This window comes from Panulirus ornatus, chromosome 19, assembly GCF_036320965.1.
Source record: "Panulirus ornatus isolate Po-2019 chromosome 19, ASM3632096v1, whole genome shotgun sequence".
In the NCBI taxonomy this organism is placed as follows: Eukaryota; Metazoa; Arthropoda; class Malacostraca; order Decapoda; family Palinuridae; genus Panulirus; species Panulirus ornatus.
Genome location: NC_092242.1, coordinates 46,425,534 through 46,446,900, shown reverse-complemented (window position 1 = coordinate 46,446,900; position 21,367 = coordinate 46,425,534). Strand labels below are relative to the sequence as shown.

General features: G+C 41.5%; 1 protein-coding gene across 1 annotated transcript in view; it reads left to right on the top strand.

The window, feature by feature from the left end:
- The first annotated feature begins 2,452 nt into the window (after window positions 1-2,452).
- LOC139755483 (2-oxoadipate dehydrogenase complex component E1-like) overlaps window positions 2,453-21,367 on the top strand; it is a 526,829-nt gene continuing 507,914 nt past the window's right edge. The window contains exon 1 of the mRNA XM_071673821.1: window positions 2,453-2,844. The gene's annotated coding sequence lies outside the window, so the exon portion shown is untranslated. The remainder of the gene's footprint in view (window positions 2,845-21,367) is intronic.

The following is a 21,367-nucleotide window of genomic DNA, read 5'->3' as shown; positions in this document are numbered from 1 at the left end:
GCGTGGGCTATGGATAGAGTTGTGCGCAGGAGGATGGATGTGCTGGAAATGAGATGTTTGAGGACAATGTGTGGTGTGAGGTGGTTTGATCGAGTGAGTAACGTAAGGGTAAGAGAGATGTGTGGAAATAAAAAGAGCGTGGTTGAGAGAGCAGAAGAGGGTGTTTTGAAGTGGTTTTGGCACATGGAGAGGATGAGTGAGGAAAGATTGACCAAGAGGATATATGTGTCGGAGGTGGAGGGAACAAGGAGAAGAGGGAGACCAAATTGGAGGTGGAAAGATGGAGTGAAAAAGATTTTGTGTGATCGGGGCCTGAGCATGCAGGAGGGTGAAAGGAGGGCAAGGAATAGAGTGAATTGGAGCGATGTGGTATACCGGGGTTGACGTGCTGTCAGTGGATTGAAGCAGGGCATGTGAAGCGTCTGGGGTAAACCATGGAAAGCTGTGTAGGTATGTATATTTGCGTGTGTGGACGTATGTATATACATGTGTATTTGGGGGGGGTTGGGCCATTTCTTTCGTCTGTTTCCTTGCGCTACCTCGCAAACGCGGGAGACAGCGACAAAGTATAATAAGAATATATATATATATATATATATATATATATATATATATATATATATATATATATATATATATATATATATATATATATATAAGTGCACTTTCGTGCAATAATCACATAATCACGAGAGATACAAGAAAGAAATATAACTCAGTTGATATGCAATGCAGAGACATAGCAAGGAGAAAGCATCTCTATCAACTCTATCATATACCTTCTCCAGATCCATAAATGCTACATACAAATCCATTTGCTTTTCTAGTATTTCTCACATACATTCTTTAAAGCAAACACCTGATCCACACATCCTCTACCACTTCTGACATGACAGTGCTCTTCCCCAATCTGATGCTCTATACATGCTTTCACCCTCTCAATCAATACCCTCCCATATAATTTACCAGGAATACTCAACAAACTTATGTCTCTGTAATTTGAACCCTCACCTTCATCCCCTTTGCCTTTGTACAATGGCACTATGGAATCATTCCGCTAATCCTCAGGCACCTCACCATGGTCCAAGGGACACTGAATATCCTTACCAACTAATCAACAACATGGTGACCTCCTTTTTTTTTTTTTTTAGTAAATTCCACTGCAATACCATCCAAACCCGCCGCCTTACCGGATTTCGTCTTCCGCAAAGCTTTCGCGACCTCTTCTCTGTTTACTAAACCATTCTCCATGGCCCTCTCACATTGCACACCACCCTGACCAAAACAACCTATATCTGCTACGCTGTCATCAAACACATTCAACAAACTTTAAAATATTCACTCCATCTCCTTCTCACATCACCACTACTTATCACCTCCCCATTAGCCCGCTTCACCGATGTTTCCATTTGTTTTCTTGTTTTACGCACTTTATTTACCTCCTTCCAAAACATCCTTTTACTCTCCCTAAAATTTGATAATTCTCTCTCACCCCAGCTCTCATTTGCCCTATTTTTCAATCCTTGTACCTTTCACTTGATCTCCTGCCACTCTTTTTTATATATATCTCTCAGTCATTTGCGTTGCTTCCCTAAGGGTACCGTCTAAACCCCTCTCTTTCCGATTTCACTAATAATTTTACTTCTTCAATCCATCACTCATTACCCTTTCTAATCTGCCCACTTCCCACCTTTCTCATGCCACAGGCATCTTTTGCACAAGCCATCACTGCTTCCCTAGATACGTCTGCGGTTATCACATATCATCAAAATATTTCCAAGCAAAAGCCTATCGCCAGTCTTAAAATAAACCTACTTCTTTACAGGACAACTGTACTCAAAATTGAGATATTGAGCATTATTAGGAATTGAGTGTTAAGTATTGAGTGTGACATCCAAATAACTCAAAAGCATGAGGTTCTTTAAAACACAATGTTCTTATATAAAGCATGATTTGAGATTTTCAGAATATTAGAATGATTCAGGATAGAATGAAATTATAAAGAAAAAATTTAACTGCATTACAAACTAAAGCTGAGGTAATGAGAATAAACTGCAGTATCATCATCTTATCATGTAGTATACTGAGCTGAACTTTCTTTAATAGCTAAGAATTAGTACGAAAGGTGATGATATTCCAAAGATAAGTGAAAAAAAGTAACTATGTTTTGAGTGGCGCTAAAGTTGCCAAAACCCTCTCTGAGCAAGCCAATTACATTGCTGCTTTTACGTCATAGTTTACGTCACCTGGCTCATGTTTGCGAGATAAAGCTCAAGTCCAACTTTAAAGATACATGTGTTAACGTACAGCAAATATATTTAAGATGTCAGCTGATTTATAATTGATATGTATTTATAATTACATCATATATACATAATATCTACTGCATAAGAGAACCACTGTTGTATTACCCATATATTTCGTAGGTTATGTACTCGAACTAAGTAGGATCAGCTGATGGGGCAGTGGCCTCAATCAAAATTAGTTCGCACATGTAGAGAGGTGGTAACGCACGGAGAGAGATGGTATTTGTTTCTTGTTGTGGTTATAACGTTTCTGTCATTTCATAAAACTATAACCATTTGATCGGATTTGGTGTAGTTCACTTACCTTTCTCTTGTAAAGAGGTAGACTTAAATATATTCACAGTTAAAATGAATCACCTGTTGAGTCAGTGTAGGACCCTTGTGTCCCGTGTAAGGTTGGGTATTGTTATAGATTTCGACAAACCTGACATTTTTGTGAATTCAAGATATTGTTACCGAGCGCTGTGTTCTGTCAGAGGGTACCAGTCACGAGCGGGTGTTTATGGACATAAGCCCGAAGAAACTGTGGAATTTGCACGTAAGTAATTTTCCATTTTACTGGTAAGAGTAGCCTTAGTTTCCTGATTCCAATCTACATGTTAAAAGATTCAATATGAGAATGAACGTTTATTTTCATAACTTTTTATGTTAAAGGTGTAGATTAGCTCCGCATTGCCATTAATCTTGGATATCAACTGATTTTCTTCTGTTGTGTTTGGAGAAAAGTTACACCTTTTAATTACAAATACTTGGTAGTAAATTAGCATTAAACATATATGTTTTCTTGAGGAAGACAACTGTCAAAATTATGAATATTAATTCCTGTTTAGCAGGTGGTGTCAGGGCCACTATACAACTCATTAGGAACAGTTGTAGGCATGGTTTTTAACACTTTTATGGAACAAATTTAACCAGTCAACAATAATGAGAGTTGATAATATATCAGGGAAAATCTGAACTTAATGTTCACTCGGTATTACACCTGTTAAAAAAATGAATTGAAAAATTAACATCATAAAAGTTGTGGTTAGTAGAAAACAGGAAGGGTGAGGATTATATCAGGGAAAATTGAGTGGTAAATAGTGTGTGAATATAGATGGAACTAGTAAAGAATCAAGAAAACTTGTGAAAACCTTACCTGTTCTTCCTAGCAGCTAAGAACAAGAGTTTAGTCAAAATATACAAGAGGTATGATTGAGCATCATACCTCTGCCGATAAGTGTTAACAGACAGATGACCGCACAAGTGGTGGATCATAACTCTACAACAGTTTTACTTTGTCCCAGCACAAGACCACATCAGTGTTGGTGTAGCCTTACAAACTGACTGCTAGGTACAGTTGATTAAGATATTCAGAGATTTTTCTGTTTCCTATATGGTGTTTAACAGATGCTTATGTTGATCAGAAATTTTCCTTTATTTTCATAACCCTCACTACCGTCATTGATTAATGTCTTGGAATAGGTTATGTTGCTCCTGATCATCCTCCACCTCTTTGATTCTGTTTTCTAAACGTTACTTACGACATTAGAGCAAAGTCGCTTAATATACAATGCTAGCTTTGATGCGAACATGTAGCTTAACTGATCACTTAACTAGCAAGAATAGTTAAGTGATTGTTTTGATTGTCATTTACAAGTAGATATGTCCAGTAACAATGAAAATGAAGGAAAATTAGCTGGTCAGCAAATTTGATTTTACCTTTGTTGCCAAGTAGTTGAGAAAATAACTGCTGCATTAGAAATGAGAAGTCTTAGAATCCTATTTCATGAACATGATTATAGAGGAAAGAAATTGATTCTAGTTTAAACTTGATATTAACATATTTGTATAATTATTGTTTTATATGTTGCCAGATCTTGTCCAGTTATGTAGGTTAAGTTTTATAAAGTCCAAGTTTCTCCTTGGTGCTTTAACCCAAGAAATACATATTTTTTTTCACTTTTCTTCCGACATAGTTTCTTTTGCTCAACTTTGTTTGCTGCAGTATCTCAATTTCTAAAAAGGGAAAGAGAAGACGGAGTCAAGAGGGGAGTGCTCATCCTCTTCAAAGGCTCAGATTGGGGTGTCTGAATGTGTGTGGATGTAACCAATATGAAAAGAGAGATAGGCAGTTTGTTTGAGGAAAGAAACCTAGATGTTCTGGCTCTGAGTGAAACAAAGATCAAGGATGAAGAGGAAGAGTGGTTTGGGAAAGTCTTGGGAGTAAAGTCAGAGGTTTGGTGAGAGGACAAGAGCAAAGGAAGGAGTAGCACAGCTCCTGAAGCAGGAGTTATGGGAGTATGTGATAGAGTGTAAGAAAGTAAGTTATAGATTGATGTGGGTAAAACTGAAAGTGGATGGATAGAGATTGGTGATTATTGGTGCCTTTGCTCGTGGTCATGAGAAGAAAGACCATGAGAAGCAAGTGTTTTGGGAGCAGTTGAGTGAGTGTGTTAGTACTTTTGATGCATGAGACCAGGTTATAGTGAAGGGTGATTTAAATGCGAAAGTGAGTAATGTGGCAGTTCTGGGTATAATTGGTGTACATTGGGTTTTCAGTGTTCCAAATGTACTTGGTAAAGAGCTTGTAGATTCGTGTGCTGAAAAATGGCTGGTGATTGGGGATATCTGGTTTAAAAAGAGAGATATACATAAGTATGTGTATTTCAGTAAAAGGGATGGTCAAAGGGCATTATTGGATTACATGTTAATTGATAGTTGTATAAAAGATAGACATTTGGATGTTAATGTGCTGAGAGGGATGTCTGATTACTATATAGTGGAGGTGAAGGTGAAGATTTGTAGAGGTTTTCAAAAAAGAAGAGAGAATGTTGGGGAGAAGAGTGGTGAGAGTATGTGAGCTTGGAAGGGAAAATTGTTAAGGAAGTACGAGGAGAGATTGAGTGTAGAATGGCAAAAGGAGAGAGCAAATGACGTGAGAGGAGTGGGTGAGGAATGGGACGCATTTAGGGAAGCAGTGATAGCTTGCGCAAAAGATGCATGTGGCATGACAAAGGTCAGAGAGGGGCAGATTAGAAAGGGTTCTGTGTGGTGGGATGAAGAAGCAAAGTTGTTAGTGAAAGAGAAAAGAGATGTGTTTCTATGATACTTGCAGGTAATGCATGTAAATGACAGAGATGTATTAAAGAAAGCGACAGGAGGTGAATAGCAAAATGCAAGGGTAGAAATAGAGGGCAAGTGAGAGCTGGGTGACAGGAGAATATCATTATATTTTAGGGAGAATTAAAAGACGTTTTGGAAGGAGGGAAATAATGTGTGTAAGAAAAGAGAACAAATGGGAACATCTGTGAAGGGGGCAAGTGGGGAAGTAATAACAGGTAGTGATGAAGTGAGGAGATGGAGTGAGTATTTTGAAGGTTTGTTGAGTGTGTTTGATGATAGCGTGGTACTTAAAGGGTGTTTTGGTTGGGGTGGTGTGCAAAGTAAGAGGGTCAGGGAGAATGGTTTGGTTAAGATGGTTTGGTTAAGAGAGAAGTAGTGGAAGCTTTGCAGAATATGAAATCCAGCAAAGTGGAGGGTTTGGATGTTATTGCAGTGGAATTTATTAAAAAATAGGGTGTGTGTGTTGTTGATTGGTAGGTAAAGATATTCATTGTATGTATGGACCATGGTGAAGTGCCTGAGGATTGGTGGAATGCCATTGCACAGAGGCAGAGGGGATAAAGGTGAGTGTTCAAACTACAGAGGCATAAGTGTGTTGAGTATTCCTGGGAAATTATATGGGAGGGTATTGAGTGAGAAGGAGAAGGCATGTACAGAGCATCAGGTTAGTGAAGAGCAGTGTGGTTTCAGAAGTGGTAGAGGATGTGTGGATCAGGAGTTTGTTTTGAAGAATGTATGTGACAAATACATAGAAAAATAGATGGATTAGGTGTTTGCTTTGAAGAATGTATGTGAGAATACTTAGAAAAACAGGTGGATTTGTATGTATCATTTATGGATCTGGAGAAGGCAAATGATAGGGTTGATAGAGATGCTTTGTGGTAGGTTTTAAGAGTATAGGGTGTGGGAGGTGAGTTGCCAGACGCAGTGGAAAGTTTTTATGAAGGAAGTAAAGCACATGTACAATTAGGAAGAGAGGAGATTGATTGGTTTCCAGTGAATGTCAGTCTTTCGCAGGGGCTTGTGATTTCCCCATGGTTGTTTAATTTGTTTATGGATGAGGTGGTTAGGGAGGTAAATGCAAGAGTTTTCGAGAGAGGGAAGAGTATGAAGTCTGTTGGGGATGAGAGGGTGGGAAGTGAGTCAGTTGTTGTTTGTCGATGATACAGCTCGAGGCTGATTCATGTGAGAAACTGCAGAAGTTGGTGACAAAGTTTGGAAAAGTGTGTGAAAGGAGTGTAAATGTGGATATGAGCAAGGGTATTAGTTTCAGTAGGGTTGAGGGTTATGTTGATTGGCATGTAAGTTTGAATGGAGAAAAGTTTGAGGAAGTGAAGTGATTTAGATATGTGGGAGTGGACGTAGCAGTGAATGGAACCATGGAAGTGGAAGTGAGTCATAGGGTGGGGGAGGGGGGGCCAAGGTTCTGGGAGCGATGAAGAGTGTGTGGAAGGAGAGAACTTTATCGTGGAGAGCAAAAATGGGTATGATTAAAGGAATAATAGTTCCAACAGTGTTATATGGTTATGAGACATGGGCTGTATGGAGGAGAGTGGATGTGTTGGAAATGAACTGTTTGAGGACAATATGTGGTGTGAGGTGGTTTGATCCTGTAAGTAATGAAAGGGTAAGAGAGATGTGTGGAAATAAAAAGAGTATGGTTGAGAGAGCAGAAGAGTGTGTATTGAAATGGATTGGACATTTGGAGGGAATGAGTGAGGAAAGATTGACAAAGAGGATATATGTGTCAGAGATGAAGGGAACTAGGAGATGTGGGAGACCAAATTGGGGATGGAAGGATGGAGTGGAAAATATCTTGAGCGATCGGGGCCATAACATACAGGAGGGTGAGAGGCGTACAAGGCATAGAGTGAATTGGAATGATATGATATACCAGGGTCGACATCCTGTCAATGGACGGAACCAGGGTTTGTGAAGTGTTTGGGGTAAACCTTGGAAAGGTCCTTAGGGCCTGGATATGGATTGGGAGCTGTGTTTTTCGTGCATTACACATGACAGCTAGAGACTGAATGTGAACGAATGTAGCCTCTTTTGTCTGTTTATCTGGTGCTCCCTCGCTGAAGTGGGTGGCAACAATGTTTCCTCTGGGGCCAAGTAGTGACAGTAATGGATGAAGGCAAACAAGTATGAATATGTACATGCATTTATTTCTATATGTCTCTGTATGTGTATGGATATGTTGATTTTTTTTTTTTTTGCCGCTGTCTCCCGCGTTTGCGAGGTAGCGCAAGGAAACAGACGAAAGAAATGGCCCAACCCACCCCACACACATGTATATACATACGTCCACACACGCAAATATACATACCTACACAGCTTTCCATGGTTTACCCCAGACGCTTCACATGCCCTGATTCAATCCACTGACAGCACGTCAACCCCGGTATACCACATCGATCCAATTCACTCTATTCCTTGCCCTCCTTTCACCCTCCTGCATGTTCAGGCCCCGATCACACAAAATCTTTTTCACTCCATCTTTCCACCTCCAATTTGGTCTCCCACTTCTCCTCGTTCCCTCCACCTCCGACACATATATCCTCTTGGTCAATCTTTCCTCACTCATAGTCTCCATTTGCCCAAACCATTTCAAAACACCCTCTTCTGCTCTCTCAACCACGCTCTTTTTATTTCCACACATCTCTCTTACCCTTACGTTACTTACTCGATCAAACCGCCTCACACCACACGTTGTCCTCAAACATCTCATTTCCAGCACATCCATCCTCCTGCGCACAACTCTATCCATAGCCCACGCCTCGCAACCATACAACATTGTTGGAACCACTATTCCTTCAAACATACCCATTTTTGCTTTCCGAGATAATGTTCTCGACTTCCACACATTCTTCAAGGCTCCCAGAATTTTCGCCCCCTCCCCCACCCTATGATCCACTTCTGCTTCCATGGTTCCATCCGCTGCCAGATCCACTCCCAGATATCTAAAACACTTTACTTCCTCCAGTTTTGCTCCATTCAAACTTACCTCCCAATTGACTTGACCCTCAACCCTACTGTACCTAATAACCTTGCTCTTATTCACATTTACTCTTAACTTTCTTCTTTCACACACTTTACCAAACTCAGTCATCAGCTTCTGCAGTTTCTCACATGAATCAGCCACCAGCGCTGTATCATCAGTGAACAACAACTGACTCACTTCCCAAGCTCTCTCATCCCCAACAGACTTCATACTTGCCCCTCTTTCCAAAACTCTTGTATTTACCTCCCTAACAACCCCATCCATAAACAAATTAAACAACCATGGAGACATCACACACCCCTGCCGCAAACCTACATTCACTGAGAACCAATCACTCTCCTCTCTTCCTACATGTACACATGCCTTACATCCTCGATAAAAACTTTTCACTGCTTCTAACAACTTGCCTCCCACACCATATATGTTGATATGTATATGTATATGTCCAGAGAGCGTAATTGGATTACATGTTGATTAATAGGTGAGCGAAAGAGAGACTTTTGGATATTAATGTGCTGAGAGGGGCAACTGGAGGGATGTCTGATCATTATCTTGTGGAGAAGGTGAGGATATGTAGAGGTTTTCAGAAAAGAAGAGGGAATGTTACGTTGAAGAGAGTGGTGAGAGTAAGTGAGCTTGGAAAGAAGAATTGTGTGTGGAAGTACCAGGAGAGATTGAGTGGGGGAGGAATGGGATGTATTTAGGGAAGCAATGATGGCTTGTTCAAAAGATGCTTGTGGCATGAGAAGCATGGGAGGTGGGCAGATTAGAAAGGGTAGTGAGTGGTGGGATAAAGAAGTAAGATTGTTTGTGAAAGAGAAGAGAGAGGCTTTGGATGGTTTTTGCAGGGAAATAGTGCAAATGAGTGACAAATCTATAAAAGAAAGAGGCTGGAGGTGCAAGAGGTGAAAAAGAGGACAAATGAGAGTTGGGGTGAGAGAGTATCTTTGAATTTTAGGGTGAATAAAAAGATGTTTTGGAAGGAGGTAAATACAGTGTGTAAGATGAGAACAAATGGGAACATCGGTTAAGGGGGCTAATGGGGAGGTAATAACATGTAGTGGTGAAGTGAGAAGGAAATGGAGTGAGTATTTTGAAGGGTTGTTAAATGTGTTTGATGATAGAGTGGCAGATATAGGGTGTTTTGGTAAAGGTGGTGTGCAAAGTGAGAGAGTCAGGGAGAATGGTTTGGTAAACAGAGAAGAGCTAGTGAAAGCTTTACGGAAGATGAAAGCTGGCAAAGCGGTGGGTTTGGATGGTGTTGCAGTGGAATTTATTAAAAAAAGGGGTGCCTGTTGTTGACTGGTTGGTAAGGATATTCAGTGTATGTATGGTTCATGGTGAGGTGCCTGAGGATTGGCAGAATGCCATTGTACAGAGGCAAAGAGGATAAAGGTGAGTGTTCAAATTACAGAGGTATTAGTTTGTTGAGTATTCCTGGGAAATTATATGAGAGGGTGTTGATTGAGGGGATAAAGGCATGTATAGAGCATCAGATTGGGGAAGAGCAGTGTGGTTTCAGAAGTGGTAGAGGATGTGTGGATCAGGTGTTTGCTCTGAAGAATGTATGTGAGAAATACATAGAAAAACAAATGGATTTGTATGTTACATTTATGGATCTGGAGAAGGCATATGACAGGGTAGATAGAGATGCTTTGTGGAAGGTATTAAGAGTATATGGTGTGGGGGGTAAGCTGCTAGAAGCAGTGAAAAGTTTTTATCAAGGATGTAAGGCATGTGCATGAGTAGGAAGACATCCTAGTGAATGTCTGTTTGCGGCAGGGGTGCATGATGTTTCCATGGTTGTTTAATTTGTTTATGGATGGGGTTGTTGGGGACAAGTATGCAGTCTGTTGTGGATAAAAGGGCTTGAGAAGTGAGTCAGTTGTTGTTTGCCTATGATACAGCCCTGGTTGCTGACTTGGATGAGAAACTGCAGAAGATGGTGACTGAGTTTGGTAAACTGTGTGAAAGAAGAAAGTTGAGAGTAAATGTTAATAAGCGCTAGGTTATTAGGGACAAGTTAATTGGGAGGTAAGTTTGAATGGAGAAAAGCTGGAAGAAGTGAAGTGTTTTAGATGTCTGAGAGTGGACTTGGCAGCAGATGGAATCCTGGAAATGGAAGTGAGTCACAGGGTGGGTTAGGGGGTGAAGGTTCTAGGAGCATTGAAGAATGTGTGGAAGGCAAAAATGTTATCTTAGAGAGCAAAAATGCGTATGTTTGAAGGATTAGTGGTTCCAGCAATGTTATATGGTTGCGAGGCATGGGCTATACGTATGGTTGTGCGGAGGAAGGTGGATGTGTTGGAAATGAAATGTTTCAGGACGAGATGTGGTGTGAGGTGGTTTGATTGAGTAAGTGATGAAAGGGTAAGGGAGATGTTTGGTAATAAAAAGAGTGTGGTTGAGAGAGCAGAAGAGGGTGTATTGAAATGGTTTGCCCACTTGGAGAGAATGAGTGAAGAAAGATTAACAAAGAGGATATATGTGTTAGAAGTGGAGGGAAGAAGGGAGAAGTGGGAGACCAGTTGGAGGTGGAAGGATGGAGTGAAAAGGATTCTGAGTGATCAGGGCCTGAACGCACAGGAAGGTGAAAGGTGTGCAATGAATAGAGTGAAATGGAACGATGTGGTATGCCAGGGTAGATGTGCTGTCAATGGATTGAACCAAAGCATGTGAAGTGTGTGTGGGGCCTGGATGTAGAAATGGAGCTATGGTTTCGGTGCATTACACATGACAGCTAGAGACTGAGTGTGAATGAATGTGGCCTTTTTTTGTTTATTTCTTGTGCTATCTCGCTGGAGAGGGGGTGGGTGGGGAAATGCTAATTCATGTGTGGCAGGATGGCAACAGGGATAGATGAAGGCAGCAAGTATGAATATGTACATGTCTATATATGTAAATGTATGTGTATACATATGTATGTATATGGTGTAAAGTATTTATAAGTATACATGAGTGTGTGGGCATTTATTTATATACATGTGTATGTGGGTGGGTTGGGCCATTCCTCGTGTGTTTCTTTGCACTACCTTGGTAACGTGGGAGACAGGGGTTAAGTATATATATATATATTATTATATTTTGCTTTGTCACTGTCCCCCGCGTTAGTGAGGTAGCGCAAGGAAACAGACAAAAGAATGGCCCACCCCACCCACATACACATGTATATACATACATGTCCACACACGCAAATATACATACCTATACATCTCAATGTATACATATATATACACACACAGACATATACATATATACACATGTACATAATTCATACTGTCTGCCTTTATTAATTCCCATCGCCACCCCGCCACACATGAAATAACAACCCCTTCCCCCCTCATGTGTGCAAGGTAGCGCTAGGAAGACAACAAAGGCCCCATTCGTTCACACTCAGTCTCTAGCTTTCTTGTAATAATGCACCGAAACCACAGCTCCCTTTCCACATCCAGGCCCCACAGAACTTTCCATGGTTTACCCCAAAAGCTTCACATGCTGTGCTTCAATCCATTGACAGCACGTCGACCCTGGTATACCACATCGTTCCAATACACTCTATTCCTTGCACGCTTTTCACCCTCCTGCATGTTTAGACCCCGATCACTCAAAATCTTTTTCACTCCATATTTCCACCTTCAATTTGGTCTCCCACTTCTCCTCGTTCCCTCCACCTCTGACACATATATCCTCTTGGTCAATCTTTCCTCACTCATTCTCTCCATGTGACCAAACCATTTCAAAACACCCTCTTCTGCCCTCTCAACCACGCTCTTTTTATTTCCACACATCTCTCTTACCCTTACGTTACTTACTCGATCAAACCACCTCACACCACACATTGTCCTCAAACATCTCATTTCCAGCACATCCATCCTCCTGCGCACAACTCTATCCATAGCCCACGCCTCGCAACCATACAACATTGTTGGAACCACTATTCCTTCAAACATACCCATTTTTGCTTTCCGAGATAATGTTCTCGACTTCCACACATTCTTCAAGGCTCCCAGAATTTTCGCCCCCTCCCCCACCCTATGATCCACTTCCGCTTCCATGGTTCCATCCGCTGCCAGATCCACTCCCAGATATCTAAAACACTTCACTTCCTCCAGTTTTTCTCCATTCAAACTCACCTCCCAATTGACTTGACCCTCAACCCTACTGTACCTAATAACCTTGCTCTTATTCACATTTACTCTTAACTTTCTTCTTTCACACACTTTACCAAACTCAGTCACCAGCTTCTGCAGTTTCTCACATGAATCAGCCACCAGCGCTGTATCATCAGCGAACAACAACTGACTCACTTCCCAAGCTCCCTCATCCCCAATAGACTTCATACTTGCCCCTCTTTCCAAAACTCTTGCATTCATCTCCCTAACAACCCCATCCATAAACAAATTAAACAACCATGGAGACATCACACACCCCTGCCGCAAACCTACATTCACTGAGAACCAATCACTTTCCTCTCTTCCTACACGTACACATGCCTTACATCCTCGATAAAAACTTTTCACTGCTTCTAACAACTTGCCTCCCACACCATATATTCACACCACATATTGTCCTCAAACATCTCATTTCCAGCACATCCACCCTCCTCCGCACAACTCTGTCCATAGCCCACGCGTTGCAACCATACAACAATGTTGGAACCACTATTCCTTCAAACATACCCATTTTTGCTTTCCGAGATAATGTTCTCGACTTCCACACATTCTTCCACACAATATATATTTATTGTTTAATTATTTATCCCTGGTGATAGGGGAGAAAAAATACTTCCCACGCATTCCTCACATGTCATAGAAGGCGACTAAAGGGGATGGGAGTGGGGGCTGGAAACCCTCCCCTCCCTCTATTTTAAATTTCTAAAAGGGGAAACAGAAGAAGAAATCATGCGGACAGTGCTCATCCTCCTCGAAGGCTCAGGTTGGGGTGTCTAAATGTGTGTGGATTTAACCAAGATGAGAAAAAAGGAGAGATAGATAGTATGTTTCAGGAAAGGAACCTGGATGTTTTGGCTCTGAGTGAAACAAAGCTCTAGGGTAAAGGGGAAGAGTGGTTTGGGAATGTCTTGGGAGTAAAGTCAGGGGTTAGTGAGAGGACAAGAGCAAGGGAAGGAGTAGCACTACTCCTGAAACAGGAGTGGTGGGAGTATGTAATAGAGTGTAAGAATGTAAACTCTAGATTGATTTGGGTAAAACTGAAAGTTGATGGAGAGAGATGGATGATTATTGGTGCATATGCACCTGGGCATGAGAAGAACGATCAGGAGAGGCAAGTGTTTTGGGAGCAGCTGAGTGAGTGTGTTAGTAGTTTTGATGCACAACACCGTGTTTTAGTGATGGGTGATTTGAATTCACAGGTGAGTAATGTGGCAGTTGAGGGAATAATTGGTGTACATGGAGTGTTCAGTGTTGTAAATGGAAATGGTGAAGAGCTTGTAGATTTATGTGCTGAAAAACGACTGATGATTAGGAATGCCTGGTTTAAAAACAGATATACATAAGTATACGTATGTAAGTAGGAGAGGTGGCCAGAGAGCGTTATTGGATTATGTGTTAATTGATAGGTGCGCAAAAGAGAGACTTGTGGATGTTAATGTGCTGAGAGGTGCAACTGGAGGGATGTCTGATCATTATCTTGTGGAGGCAAAGGTGAAGATTTGTAGAGGTTTTCAGAAAAGAAGAGAGAATGTTGAGGTGAAGAGAGTGATGAGAGTAAATGAGCTTGGGAAGAAGACTTGTGTGAGGAAGTACTAGGAGAGACTGAGTACAGAATGGAAAAAGGTGAGAACAAAGGACGTAAGGAGAGTGGGGGAGGAATGGGATGTATTTAGGGAAGCAGTGATGGCTTGTGCAAAAGATGCTTGTGGCATGAGAAGCATGCGAGGTGGTTTGATTAGAAAGGGTAGAGAGTGGTGGGATACAGAAGTAAGATTAATAGTGAAAGAGAAGAGAGAGGCATTTGGATGATTTTTGCAGAGAAATAATGCAAATGAGTGGGAGATGTATAAAAGAAAGAGGCAGGAGGTCTAGAGAAAGGTGCAACAGGTGAAAAAGAGGGCAAATGAGAGTTGGGGTGAGAGAGTATCATTAAATTTTAGGGAGAATAAAAGATGTTTTGGAAGGAGGTAAATAAAGTACATAAGATAAGGGAACAAATGGGAACTTCAGTGAAGGGGGCTAATGGGGAGGTGATAACAAGTAGTGGTGATGTGAGAAGGAGATGGAGTGAGTATTTTGAAGGTTTGTTGAATGTGTTTGATGATAGAGTGGCAGATATAGGGTGTTTTAGTCGAGGTGGTGTGCAAAGTGCGAGGGTTAGGGAGAATGATTTGGTAATTAGAGAAGAGGTAGTAAAAGCTTTGCGGAAGATGAATGCCGGCAAGGCAGCGGGTTTGGATGGTATTGCAGTGGAATTTGTTAAAAAAGGGGGTGACTGTATTGTTGACTGGTTGGTAAGGTTATTTAATGTATGTATTACTCATGGTGAGGTGCCTGAGGATTGGAGGAATGCTTGCATAGTGCCATTGTACAAAGGCAAAGGAGATAAAAGTGAGTGCTCAAATTACAGAGGTATAAGGTTGTTGAGTATTCCTGGTAAATTATATGGGAGGGTATTGATTGAGAGGGTGAAGGCATGCACAGACCATCAGATTGGGTAAGAGCAGTGTGGTTTCAGAAGTGATAGAGGATGTGTGGATGAAGTGTTTGCTTTGAAGAATGTATGTGAAAAATACTTAGAAAAGTAAATGGATTTGTATGTAGCATTTATGGATCTGGAGAAGGCATATGATAGAGTTGATAGAGATACTCTGTGGAAGGTATTGATAATATATGGTGTGGGGGCAAGTTGTTAGAAGCAGTGAAAAGTTTTTATCGAGGATTAAGGCATGTGTAAGTGTAGGAAGAGAGGAAAGCGATTGGTTCTCAGTGAATGTTGGTTTGCGGCAGGAGTGTGTGATGGCTCCATGGTTGTTTAATTTGTTTATGGATGGGGTTGTTAGGGAGGTGAATGCAAGAGTTGTGGAAAGAGGTGCAAGTATGCAGTCTGTTGCAGATGAGAGAGCTTGGGAAGTGAGTCAGTTGTTGTTCGCTAATGATATATCGCTGATGGCTGATTCGGGTGAGAAACTGCAGAAGCTGGTGACTGAGTTTGGTAAAGTGTGTGAAAGAAGAGAGTTAAGAGTAAATGTGAAAAAGAGCAAGGTTATTAGGTACAGTAGGGTTAAGAGACAAGTCAAATGGGAGGTGAGTTTGAATGGAGAAAAACTGGAGGAAGTGAAGTGTTTTAGATATCTGGGAGTGGATTTGGCAGCGGATGGAACCACGGAGGCAGAAGTGAATCATAGGGTAGTTGAGGGGTTGAAAGTTCTGGTAACGTTGAAGAATGTGTGGAAGTCGAGAACATTATCTCAGAAAGCAAAAATGGGTAACTTTGAAGGAATAATGGTTCCAAGAATGGTATATGGTTGCGAGGCATGGGCTACAGATAGAGTTGTGCGGAGGAGGGTGGATGTGCTGGAAATGAGATGTTTGAGGAAAATATGTGGTGTGAGGTGGTTTGATCGGATAAGTAATGAAAAGGTAAAAGAGATGCATGGTAAAAAAAAAAAAAAGGAGTATGGTTGAGAGAGCAGAAGAGGGTGTTTTGAAATGGTTTGGTCAGATGAAGAGAATGAGTGAGGAAAGATTGACAAAGGATATATGTGTCAGAGGTGGAGGGAACAAGGAGAAGTGGGAGACAAAATTGGAGGTGGAAAAATGAAGTGAAAAATATTTCGAGTAAACAGGGCCTGAACATTCAGGAGGGTGAAAGGCGTGCAAGGAATAGAGTGAATTGGAATGATGTGGTATACTGAGGTTGATGTGCTGTCAATGGATTGAACCAGGGCATGTGAAGCATCTGAGGTAAACCCTGGAAAGTTCTGTGGGGCCTGGATTTGGAAAGGGAGCTGTGGTTTTGGTTCATTATACATGACAGCTAGAAACTGAGTCGAACGAATGTGGCCTTGTTGTGTTTCCTAGCAATACCTCGCACACATGCAGGGGGAGGGGGTGTTCATTTTATGTGTGACGGGGTGGTGACAGGAATGAATAAGAGGAGACAGTATGAATTATTTACATGTTTATACATGTATATGCCTGTGTATATATATATGTATATGTTGAGATGTATAGGTATATATATTTGCGTGTGTGGACGTGTATGTATATACATGCGTATGTGGGTGGGTTGGGCTATTCTTTTGTCTGTTTCCTTACGCTACCTCGCTAACGCAGGTGACAGCAACAAATTATAATAAGATGATTGGAAGTATTTAGGGAAGCAGTGATGGCTCGTGCAAAAGATGCTTGTGGCATGAGAAGCGTGGGAGGTGGGGAGATTAGAAAGGGTAGTGAGTGGTGGGATGAAGAGGTTAGTTTATTAGTGACAGAGAAGAGAGAGGCATTTGGACGATTTTAGCAAGGAAATAATGCAAATAACTGGGAGATGTATAAAAGAAAGAGGCAGGAGGTCAAGAGAAAGGTACAAGCGGCATTAAAGTGGGCAAATGAGAGTTGGGGTGAAAGAGTATCATTAGATTTCATGGAGAATAAAAAGATGTTTTGGAAGGAGGTAAATAAAGTGTGTAAGACAAGGGAACAAATGGAAACATTAGTGATGGGGGCTAATGGCGAGGTGATAACAAGTAGTGATGATGTGAGGAGGAGATGGAGTGAGTATTTTAAAGGTTTGTTGAATGTGTTTGATGATAGAGTGGCAGATGTAGGGTGTTTTGGTCGAGGTGATGTGCAAAGTCAGAGGGTTAGGGAGAATGATTTGGTAAACAGAGAAGAGGTAGTAAAAGCTTTGCGGAAAATGAAACCGGCAAGGCTGCAGGTTTGGATGGTATTGCAGTGGAATTTATAAAAAAGAAACGGGGTTATTGTATTGTTAACTGGTTGGTAAGGTTATGTAATGTATATATGACCCATGGTGAGGTGCCTGAGGACTGGCGGAATGCTTGCATAGTGCTATTGTACAAAGGCAAAGGGGATAAAAGTGAGTGCTCAAATTACAGAGGCATAAGTTTGTTGAGTATTCCTGGTAAATTATATGGGAGGGTATTGAATGAGAGGGTGAAGGTATGTACAGAGCATCAGATTGGGGAAGAGCGGTGTCGTTTCAGAAGTGGTAGAGGGTGTGTGGACTAGGTGTTTGCTTTGAAAAATGTATGTGAGAAATACTTAGAAAAGCAAATGGATTTGTATGTAGCATTTATGGATCTGGAGAAGGCATATGATAGAGTTGATAGAGATGCTCTGTGGAAGGTATTAATTGATGCTCTGTGGAAGGTATTAAGAATATATGGTGTGGGAGACAAGTTATTAGAAGCAGTGAAAAGTTTTTATCGAGGATGTAAGGCATGTGTACGTGTAGGAAGAGAGGAAAGTGATTGGTTCTCAGTGAATGTTGGTTTCTGGCAGGGGTGCGTGATATCTCCATGGTTTTTTAATTTGTTTATGGATGGGATTGTTAGGGAGGTGAATGCAAGAGTATTTGAAAGAGGGGCAAGTATGCAGTCTGTTTTGGATGAGAGAGCATGGAAAGTGAGTCAGTTGTTGTTTGCTGATGATACAGCGCTGGTGGCTGATTCAGGTGAGAAACTGCAGGAGCTGGTGACTGAATTTGCTTAAGTGTATGAAAGAAGAAAGCTGAGAGTAAATCAGAATAAGAGCATATTAGCAGTGTCAAAGGTGGAGTGAACGAGGAAAAGTGGGAGACCACACTGGAGGTGGAAAGATGGAGTGAAAAAGATTTTGAGTGACTGGGGCCTGAACATGCAAGAGGGTGAAAGATGTGCAAGGAATAGAGTGAATGGGAACGATGTGGTATACCGGGGTCGACATGCTGTCAATGGATTGAACCAGGGCATGTGAAGCATCTTGGGTAAGCCATGGAAAGTTCTGTGGAGCCTGGATGTGGAAAGGGAGCTGAGGTTATGGTGCATTATATATGACAGCTAGAGACTGAGTGTGAACAAATGTGGCCTTTGTTGTCTTTCCTAGCGCTACCTTGCTCACATGCCGGGGGAGGGGGTTTTCATTTCATGTGTGGCGGGGTGGCGATGGGAATGAATTAGGGCAGACAGTATGAATTATGTACATGTGTATATATGTATATGTCTGTGTGTGTGTGTGTATACATATATATATATATATATATATATATATATATATATATATATATATATATATATATATATATATATATATATATAATAATAATTGGTATACATGGGGTGTTCAGTGTTGTAAATGGAAATGGTGAAGAGCTTGTAGATTTATGTGCTGAAAAAGGACTGGTGATTGGGAATACCTGGTTTAAAAAGCGAGATATACATAAGTATATGTCTGTAAGTAGGAGAGATGGCCAGAGAGCGTTATTGGATTACGTGTTAATTGACAGGTGCGCAAAAGAGAGACTTTTGGATGTTAATGTGCTGGGAGGTGCAACTGGAGGGATGTCTGATCGTTATCTTGTGGAGGCTAAGGTGAAGATTTGTATGGGTTTTCAGAAAAGAAGAGTGAATGTTGTGGTGAAGAGGGTGGTGAGAGTAACTGAGCTTGGGAAGGAGACTTGTGTGAGGAAGTACCAGGAGAGACTGAGTACAGAATAGAAAAAGGTGAGAACAATGGAAGTAAGGGGAGTGGGGGAGGAATGGGATGTATTTAGGGAAGCAGTGATGGATTGCGCAAAAGATGCTTGTGGCATGAGAAGAGTGGGAGGTGGGTTGATTAGAAAGGGTAGTGAGTGGTGGGATGAAGAAGTAAGATTATTAATGAAAGAGAAGAGAGAGGCATTTGGACGATTTTTGCAGGGAAAAAATGCAATTGAGTGGGAGATGTATAAAAGAAAGAGACAGGAGGTCAAGAGAAAGGTGCAAGAGGTGAAAAAGAGGGCAAATGAGAGTTGGGGTGAGAGAGTATCATAAAATTATAGGGAGAATAAAAAGATGTTCTGGAAGGAGGTAAATAAAGTGCGTAAGACAAGGGAGCAAATGGGAACTTCAGTGAAGGGCACAAATGGGGAGGTGATAACAAGTAGTGGTGATGTGAGAAGGAGATGGAGTGAGTATTTTGAAGGTTTGTTGAATGTGTTTGATGATAGAGTGGCAGATATAGGGTGTTTTGGTCGAGGTGGTGTGCAAAGTGAGAGGGTTAGGGAAAATGATTTGGTAAACAGAGAAGAGGTAGTAAAAGCTTTGCGGAAGATGAAAGCCGGCAAGGCAGCAGGTTTGGATGGTATTGCAGTGGAATTTATTAAAAAAGGGGGTGACTGTATTATTGACTGGTTGGTAAGGTTATTTAATGTATGTATGATGTCTCCATGGTTGTTTAATTTGTTTATGGATGGGGCTGTTAGGGAGGTAAATGCAAGAGTTTTGGAAAGAGGGGCAAGTATGAAGTCTGTTGGGGATGAGAGAGCTTGGGAAGTGAGTCAGTTGTTGTTCGCTGATGATACAGCGCTGGTGGCTGATTCATGTGAGAAACTGCAGAAGCTGGTGACTGAGTTTGGTAAAGTGTGTGGAAGAAGAAAGTTAAGAGTAAATGTGAATAAGAGCAAGGTTATTAGGTACAGTAGGGTTGAGGGTCAAGTCAATTGGGAGGTGAGTTTGAATGGAGAAAAACTGGAGGAAGTGAAGTGTTTTAGATATCTGGGAGTGGATCTGGCAGCGGATGGAACCATGGAAGCGGAAGTGGATCATAGGGTGGGGGAGGGGGCGAAAATTCTGGGGGCCTTGAAGAATGTGTGGAAGTCGAGAACATTATCTCGGAAAGCAAAAATGGGTATGTTTGAAGGAATAGTGGTTCCAACAATGTTGTATGGTTGCGAGGCGTGGGCTATGGATAGAGTTGTGCGCAGGAGGATGGATGTGCTGGAAATGAGATGTTTGAGGACAATGTGTGGTGTGAGGTGGTTTGATCGAGTGAGTAACGTAAGGGTAAGAGAAATGTGTGGAAATAAAAAGAGCGTGGTTGAGAGAGCAGAGGAGGGTGTTTTGAAGTGGTTTGGGCACATGGAGAGAATGAGTGAGGAAAGATTGACCAAGAGGATATATGTGTCGGAGGTGGAGGGAACGAGGAGAAGAGGGAGACCAAATTGGAGGTGGAAAGATGGAGTGAAAAAGATTTTGTGTGATCGGGGCCTGAACATGCAGGAGGGTGAAAGGAGGGCAAGGAATAGAGTGAATTGGAGCGATGTGGTATACCGGGGTTAACGTGCTGTCAGTGGATTGAATCAGGGCATGTGAAGCGTCTGGGGAAAACCATGGAAGGCTGTGTAGGTATGTATATTTGCGTGTGTGGACGTATGTATATACATGTGTATGGGGGGGGTTGGGCCATTTCTTTCGTCTGTTTCCTTGCGCTACCTCGCAAACGCGGGAGACAGCGACAAAGTAAAAAAAAAAAAAAAAAAAAAAAAAAAAAATGACTCATGGTGAGGTGCCTGAGGATTGGTGGAATGCATGCATAGTACCATTGTACAAAGGCAAAGGGGATAAGAGTGTGTGCTCAAATTACAGAGGTATAAGTTTGTTGAGTATTCCTTGTAAATTATATGGAAGGGTATTGATTGAGAGGGTGAAGGCATGTACAGAGCATCAGATTGGGGAAGAGCAGTATGGTTTGAGAAGTGGTAGAGGATGTGTGGATCAGGTGTTTGCTTTGAAGAATGTATGTGAGAAATACTTAGAAAAGCAAATGGATTTGTATGTAGCATTTATGGATCTGGAGAAGGCATATGATAGAGCTGATAGAGATGCTCTGTGGAAGGTATTAAGAATATATGGTGTGGGAGGCAAGTTGTTAGAAGCAGTGAAAAGTTTTTATCGATGATGTAAGACATGTGTACGTGTAGGAAGAGAGGAAAGTGACTGGTTCTCAGTGAATGTAGG